This window comes from Sinocyclocheilus anshuiensis, unplaced genomic scaffold (assembly GCF_001515605.1).
Source record: "Sinocyclocheilus anshuiensis isolate Anshui unplaced genomic scaffold, SAMN03320099.WGS_v1.1 scaffold284, whole genome shotgun sequence".
Classification (NCBI taxonomy): domain Eukaryota; kingdom Metazoa; phylum Chordata; class Actinopteri; order Cypriniformes; family Cyprinidae; genus Sinocyclocheilus; species Sinocyclocheilus anshuiensis.
The window spans coordinates 2,101,396-2,109,826 of record NW_015554266.1 but is presented as its reverse complement, the minus strand read 5'-3'; the positions used below and the strand labels follow the sequence as shown (position 1 = coordinate 2,109,826).

The following is an 8,431-nucleotide window of genomic DNA, read 5'->3' as shown; positions in this document are numbered from 1 at the left end:
AAGGGTTTAGCGATTTCTAATTATTGGGGGGACTAGCCCCCCTCAATGTCTACGGTGGTTATCGCCCTGATCAGACATGAAAATATGTTGTGGCACTATCGTGCAGTCTATAATGATATGACGTTAGTTAGCAAACATTAGTGTTTTTTTGCAAACATTTCTTTGAGTAACATGACCGTAAATATGAACTCACGATTGAATGTAATATAAAACAAATGATTACTTTTCGTTAAAATCTTTATTAATGCCAAAAATGCTTACATTTATGTGTCTTTTTGTTCACTCAGGCAGCCATGTTGCCCCTGAAGCCAGTTTACACTGAGATAATTCATATTCCTTCGTTTGAAGTGTGGTCCAGAAAAATCTTCGTTTGAAGGGCTGTCTGGCCCTTCCCCTACCCCTACCCCTCCAACCAAAAGAGAATTGAGGAAAGGGGAAGGGCTAAGGGGTAGAATTGGGATTGGGCCTTACTACTAGCACAGACAGGACAATCCAAAACAAAACTTTGAATGTCACAAGCCATAGATTGCCACCAGAACTGTCGCTTAACCAGAAAAAATGGTACAATTAACCCTTGGATAGCAACCTTTTGAACTAAAGGTTTATGCTTAAATATGTTGACTTTTTTTTTTTCTAAACTAGAAATTACATTTTTGAAATGGGTGAGTTGGAGCAGCATACATGTGAACTCCTTCAATACTGTTTAAAAGGTATCCTGGACTGCAACTCATGAAACTGGTTTACATGCACTTCTTAAAGAAGCCTAATGATATGAGTCCATATTTTATATTTACCTTTTTTCTTTTCTTTTTGGAACAACCTTTGCACCAGAAGTGAGTCTGTTATTAAGACTTATTAAGCATTATTAAGCCTTATATCAGAAACATACTCCAAGTAATATAAATGCAAACATTTCTAGTTTGTAGATTTCTGTTTTAGACCAAATACTGTAATGGAGTAATAGCAGTTTGAAAGAAATCTGACAATTCAATAACATTTTTAGCTAACTAACTCCATAATAACACTCTCTTGCGCCCTTGAGTATTGGTTTGATAGCTAATCATTCATGTCTATGCTTGCATACTTGCGTAAAAGTATGTTTCTACCCTTAAAATTGTGTCTAGGTAGCCAAATGACTTCAGATATTGCAATAGAGATATTATTGTTTAGATTACCAAACAATGACATTTTTTTTTAAATCTATGTTATTTATCATTATTAGTTTATATATATATATATATATATATATATATATATGTCAACATATTTTGGTGAACAAATATTTTGTACTGAGAAATTAGAAACAACATGCATTAGGACTGCTGTAATGGAAGTGGACAGAATTGCTCCAAAGTCCAAAGCAAGAGAGCAAGAAAGCAAGAAAGAGGAAAAGCAGTAAGAATGTGGAAGTAAAAGTCTACCACATCTGTTTCCAATAAGCTCCGGTTCAGTCCCAATTTTCAGAAAGTCAGTGTCTCAGTATCTCACTGCCTCTCACAGAGTGAGAGAGAGAGATCATAATTACTGTCGCTAATAGTGACAAACCAAACTTTAGCAAGTGCCTCTTCTCATGCGTTTATACTAAAGGCGTGAATGATCCTCAAATCATGGACCATTTTAAGCAGAGGTGAGCTGTTTTAAGCAATCTATGATTAATGCATGCTGGATTATAAAAATCCAGAAAATCTAGTATTATAAGGAGAGAGCCGAGCCATATCTAAAGACACAGACATGTGGGAGTGTGCTCTTCTCACTTGGGTCGGCACCTTAGCAACAAAAGTTACAAAATTAACAAAACCAAACCTGTTTCTTTATAATAGACACCACTCCCAAATGCTTACAGCATAATGACTGATATTGTGTCACGTATATTACCTCTGAAAATCCTCTCAGCGGCCACTGGAGGTCCCCCTGAGTATTAAATCCTGGACTACATTTCCCAGAACCCACATACCTGGACTGATTGCACTCAGACCTGTTCTGCGTTTCACAGACAACTTAAGCACTGAGTACGCTAGGCTCAGTGCGGAGTCTTGGGTGAGCGTGATTTCACCAAGTACAACATGTTCCTGGATCAACATCCTTGTTGATGTCATCAAAAGATGTTGATCCAGGAACATGTCTTACTTGGCAAAATCATGGCGACCGAAGTCTTGTATTGCCATAATCTAGTTTTCTACTGTCTTGCCTGGTCTTGACTCTGTTTGGACTATTGTTATCTTGATTCTTGCTGCCTGCCCTTTTGACTACAGCCTGGTTTGTTTGGATTATTTGTACTGTCTGTTTGCTGCCAGTCCTGATTTCAAGCCTGTTATGACCACAATTACTGTTCTGCCTATGTTGCTGTTGTTACTCTGGATATTACGACCCACGCTGTTTGTACACTGTCTCTGCTATTGTTAAATATACCGCAAATGGATCTTAAGCCCAGCTCCTCTGAGTCATCGTCACATATTTTTTGTCTTCAGATGTTTCTTCGATACAATATAGATGAAATAACCACGGACACTTCCAGTCTTCCAAAACTAAAATAAGGCCTAACGTCTAAAGCATGATATATTGATGCCACTGTAGCTCTTTCGAACCATAAGAAATGAGCTATGTGCTTCTCCGTTCCTGTGAGAGAGAGAAGTGTCTGACAGATTTATTGTGGATTGTGATTAGATTGCTGCTGAACTGGATCTTGCTGAGGTCCTATGAAGAGTTTTAGAAAATGTCTTGCTGTACACTATAATAGTAATAATGTAGTTTCTGATGGTTTTGTCCGTGTGTGTGTGTGTGTGTGTGTTTGGTCAGCGATCTTAGACAACATGGCCACAGGTTGCCCACAATCGGTTTATGTACTGCTGATGCATCTTGTAAAATGTCAAAAGCACATGCTACAATCAGATTTGTATCTTGATTATTATAGTATAATCCATTTTAGATTAACCCGCCTTTAAGCCTATTGTAAAAAAAATAATACAAATACGCAGACCTTGGTCAATCACTTGACCTGTTTGGACTAAATCATCTCTTAACGTAGTCCAGAGTATAACTCAAAACCTTTCATTGTGGACTACCAAGTTTCAACCTTTAAGCTAATTTATTAAGTTTATATGAGTAGTCTATTCTTTTTATATACTTTATACGCCTAGAACAAATCCACATTTCCGATCTTGTAAGTTTCGGTTATCTGGAGTTTCAATGTAGGGACAGAAACCTTCCAAGTTTCATTAAAAATATCTACATTTGTAATTCAAAGATTAAGCGAAGTATTATGGGTTTGGAACAACATCAGGATGAGTAAATGATGACAGAATTGTATTTTCTTTTTTTTTCTATCCCTTTAACTAAACAATTTTAACCAAACCCCCTATCTGTCAAATCCTGCAGTGAAACCTCATGCCTCAGTATAACTTTTGATGCTTGACTTCACCTCTCAGTGGCCTGAAAAGAAAACAGGAGCACAACAGGAAACTAGGAGTCACAAGACAAAGGTATTTTAATCCCTGTTTGTGCTCTTTCTGCTGTCTCACAGAACTGCTAGAACAGGACTCACAACTTCAGTGTCACATTCAGTCTTTTAAAATGAAAAACAGTTCCTTCATCTTTTGAACTAAAAGAGTTCATTGTAAAATAGTTTAATTTCACCGTAATGAAAACAATCAGAACTCTTAGCATCCCCCCAGTTCGAAAAAAAAGTGCATTTATTGGAAATAAGCTGCAAAAATGACTTGTTCCAAGCATCTATAATCATCACTTCCTTTTAAAGGATGGTGGTGAGAGTTTAGATGAGGGGAACAGATGTATAGGTTATAATCATTTATTATTATTATATTCTAATGAATATTGATGAAGAAAAATAGACCCTGTGAATGACAAAACACAAGTATGATATGAAAGCTTTAAGCTACTGCAGGATTAAATGAAAAGTTGACTCCAGTCAACAGCTGAAACCAAATTAAGAAAGTGCAGTGCATGAAAGTTCATTTTAAAAATAAAGCTGGATTCTTTGTGTTGTTTTCAGGTGATGTTCTCAGCCTAGCAATGTTAGCTAAGAGCAAAAACAGACACCGTCTGTGTAATAATGGATGTGAATTCTGCCAAAGTGCTAATACATGAATATAGAGGAGATCCTGTCAGACTTTCCACTGACAGCCATAACAAATTCACCCCATCCAGCAGCTGTACCTGTTCTCAGGGCTTTTCTGTGTCTGCTAGAACACTTTACGCTTGAGGAGCAATTCTAAATTATACTTGTAGAAAACCCTCATGCCATATGGAAACACTACAGGTAGAAAAAGTAGAAACTCAGGACTGTGTGGCCTGAAATGGAATGTTTGCTATTCTGCATGTCAATAAATTACAGTACTGTATTTTACAAAGACAACTCAATTTTTATATTCTCTGATGAAAATGTGAGTGGTGTATGCCCACCCCAAACTTCCTGCCATAATGTGGGCATTTGCTAAGGTGTTTTGAGGCTGTGACACACCAAAGAACCTGAGGCAACCAAAGCCAACTGTGGTGTTGCCTCACAATAGTTCCTCGCCTAATATAGTTTGATTAGTTGCAAATAAAATGATCCTTCTGTGCCTTGTGCTGCTGTCAAGTACAGCTGGGAAACTGCAGCCTTTTGGAAGTAGCCTAAACAAAACCAAATAATTATATTGTGAACAATAAACCCAAAATGCATCTGAATTCAACAGATGAAAATAATTGAAGCATATCAAATGCTTCAAAAGCAGACAGACTCTTAAAGGTGGGGTATGTATTTTTTCAAAAACGCTTTAGAAAACTGAGTAGGCCGAGTACCAAAACAAACTTGTAGCCAATCAGCAGTAAGGGGCGTGTCTACTCATGATGTGGAGGAGAGAGTGCTCAGTGCACAGGACGGACATTAGCCGAGCCGAGTGACAGAAAGATAGAGATGGCGGATAAAATATTTTGATGTGCAGTCAATGACACTTACACTCCAAATATACAAATAAGAATGTTAACCTAGGGTTTAGGGATGTACAGTGTGAAACGTCAGGTTATGAATATCTTGGATTACTCAGTAACTCAGTAACTTGGATTACCCTGGTAAAGTATGAGTAGTGTGCAGCGTGAAGCAATATAACCCAGTATTCCGTTTATCCTGGGTGTAGAATGACCCAGGGTTAACTAGTTCAAGTGTGAATTCCTCTCTCTGTGTGATTTGAGATATTATTCATGTCTGTACCGCAAATAGTGCTCGAGTTCTGAAGGTTACTCCCTCAGACTGTCTCCTTCCCCCTGTCTTCCCCAGCACACACAGAGCTTTAACAGACACATATATTATTGGAGTTTCTCCTGTATTTGCCTGCTGTGTCAATCTGAGACCGCAAGGAAGTGTCCAAACGCACCTCTTCCTGTCCTCAACACACTCTCAGAGTGTAATGAAACACATATGTTTGCCTGATAAGAATCTTCAAAAGAAAACATCATATAATCTTGCATAATATTTTATATTTCTCTGCTATCAGCTGAGAATGAGGGAGGAAGGCTCGACATTTTAAAAGAAGGGTCACATTTTTGAAAACTCTTAGAAAAACAGGGCCATCCGTTGACTACTGCCAGCTGTCTATATGTGCTGCAGACAGCAAGGCAGCTCTCTAGGTTTTGGAACAGAGCTAGAGTCTAAAATAGATTATTGTTGGGAGTCTTGAAAGAAATTCATTGGCAGACACAGTGTCTGCTTCATTGCACTACTGAGGATCAGTTTCTGGCTGTCTAGGATGGCTATACAGAATCTCTCTCACCTTCCCTTCAAGGCGCGCGGTACCCCCTTGGCAGACGCGGGTATTACGTGGCGGGAGGGTAAAAACAGGAGGCTCTTTGCTAGGGGAACCTCGTCCCAGAGTCAGAGTCATCTTGGAGACATGAGATCCTGTAACAAACTGAACGTCACCCATCATTCTGCAAACACAAGAACAACAGAAGAGTTTTGAGTTCCATGTTCACCTAAGTTGTTGAAATTGTGGCTGATGCAAAAATAAAATGATGTTTTTTATGTTTTTTGAACAGGCACAGCATTTCAATGCATTGAATGCAAGACAATGAATACAATTAAAATCCATGAACTGATTGTAGTTGTTTTTTTTTTTACATGGATTATGATCCCTCCAGTGTGTTTCAGGATTTTCATGAATTTCATATAACCCATACTAAATCTTAATGTGTATTTAGAACCATATATGTCCATGCTTATGGGTCTCTAGAGTGATGTACGTTTCATAATGCACTTACAGTATAGGAGTCATAAGATTTTTTTTTTATTTTAATCAATGCATGTATTTACTGTCACACACAACCACTGTCTTTTAAAACGTTTCTATGCTTTCTCCTTGCAGCTTAATGTGAAGACTCAATAAGTGATTAATTGATTCATTAATCAATGGTCGATGGAGAAGTGTTTGGAGAAACCCATTTGAAAACATTTTTGCAGTTCCATTTGGTGATGCTAGTGGCACAGAGATGTCACACTGACTCTAACAATAGCAACAAGTATGGTTTATAACATATTTGGAAACATTTATTATTAAACCCTTATAAAAATACTTACTTAGCACAAACCAGTTTTAAAGTTTAAACATAAACTTCACCTCATAATCCAAGGAAATAATTTAGCTGACCACAGACCAAGTGATATATTTTACAATATTTTATACTTTAAATGGTGTTCATAAAACTGCATCTACCCTTAAAAGGTCAAAAACGTTACTAGTGAGAATTTAAGCTGATTTATGAGCATAGAGCAAAAAGATCTGTGCTGAAACCTGCCACATTTGACCTTTGAGTCAAAGTGTAACCATATGGCATCCTAAATCCAGTGGACCAGCACCGTGACAAATGTACATATTTTACACAATCAAGCACAAGCACACTCAAATACAGGCCAAACAGCGAGTGAAAACACAGTCATTTCCTCTTTAAGAGGTCTGCAGTAGTGATGCGCGGATGGCGGTTGTATAAAAAGTTCTTACGTCGATTTCCTGAACCTGTTCTGCACGTTGTACAGACGTCCAAAAAAAAAAAACTCCTAGTCAGACGTTCACATTTTGAACTGCATATCTCCGTCCAAGGGTCAGGATCTGATTAAACATAATTCTATTATACAGAGAATTGTGAAATAGATTTTCATGACTTTTCAAAACCTTTTTGAGTTTATTTATTTTTACAAAACTTTCTAGGCCTGGAAATTGCTGTTCAATTACTTTTCCAGGTCTTTTATGACCGTACGAACCCTATGTGATGATCGGGTGCGGTTATCTAAATCAGACAAAAATACAGGTGCGGGCGGTTGGCGGGTGGATAATTTATTTGAAGCTGCGGATTCGGGTGACGTTTTAGCTCATCCGCGCATCACTAGTCTGCAGATTGTAACACATGGGATGACCACCTCTCAGGCTGAAAACATTAGTGAGCGGTCAGCACAGGCTGTGCACTCCAGATTTACTCAGAAGATGTTTTTACACTTGATTCATTAGGTTAATCAACATAATCAATCGACTACCACCATGAGTGACTAGCATCTGAGTTCTGAAGACTACTTTTATACCAACCAAAACAAACTGATCTCTGATAACAAACAGACTCACATCAAATGCTCCAGCGTGAACACACACTTAATCAGTCATCATGTATTAAAGGGGTCATACACTGTCAGAAATAGGGGTACAGTAGGAGTCCATTTCTGTCCCCCAAGGTACAATTCTTTGGATTTGAGACTTTAGTCTTTGCAACTTTACAGATCTTCTTTATGCACCAAGAGCTTGTAACACTCCAAAGAGAAAAGAAAAATTGAAATCGCATCATATGACCCCTTTAATTAATCCTTCATCTGGATCTGCCGAGAGGATGCTTTATAACTTTAATTAAAGGGTTCAAATGTGACAGAGAGCAGCATGCATGCAAGGCATGCAACCTCACAGGATAGGTAAATACAGCTGGATCTTTGATGGGCTTTCCTTCTCTCTCTCTCTCTCTCTCACTCGCTCTGTTAAGATTTTTCACCATTGTGCTTATTGGCAGACTCCAGACATGCTTTCACATGGTTGTTTTTGAGTACTGGCTTCTTTTTTACAACACTCACATTATGCTGAACTGCTGATACGGTCGACTGGTCCACCTTCAGCCTGTTCTCAACTACTGTACTTCAAGCTCCTTCAAAGTGATAGTTGTAGTTATATTAATTAACCAACCAATTGTAATGCAACTGTGCACTTCTAGGGGCAAGAACACGCAATGGGACTGAATATTTTACATTTATATTTATATATTTTGAAAGAGGGCATACTTGTAATAACATCCAATACTCCTTATGGCATAGACACTGTCCAGCATCCACTAATTTCAGTCCAGCAAACAGAAACATCACCAGATAACACAAAGAACTGCAGTAAGTACTCCTTTACAAATGTAAATG

General features: G+C 38.1%; 1 pseudogene; it reads right to left on the bottom strand.

Moving 5' to 3' along the window:
• Positions 1–8,431, bottom strand: part of LOC107671283 (myosin light chain kinase, smooth muscle-like) — a 99,758-nt pseudogene that overhangs the window by 78,186 nt on the left and 13,141 nt on the right.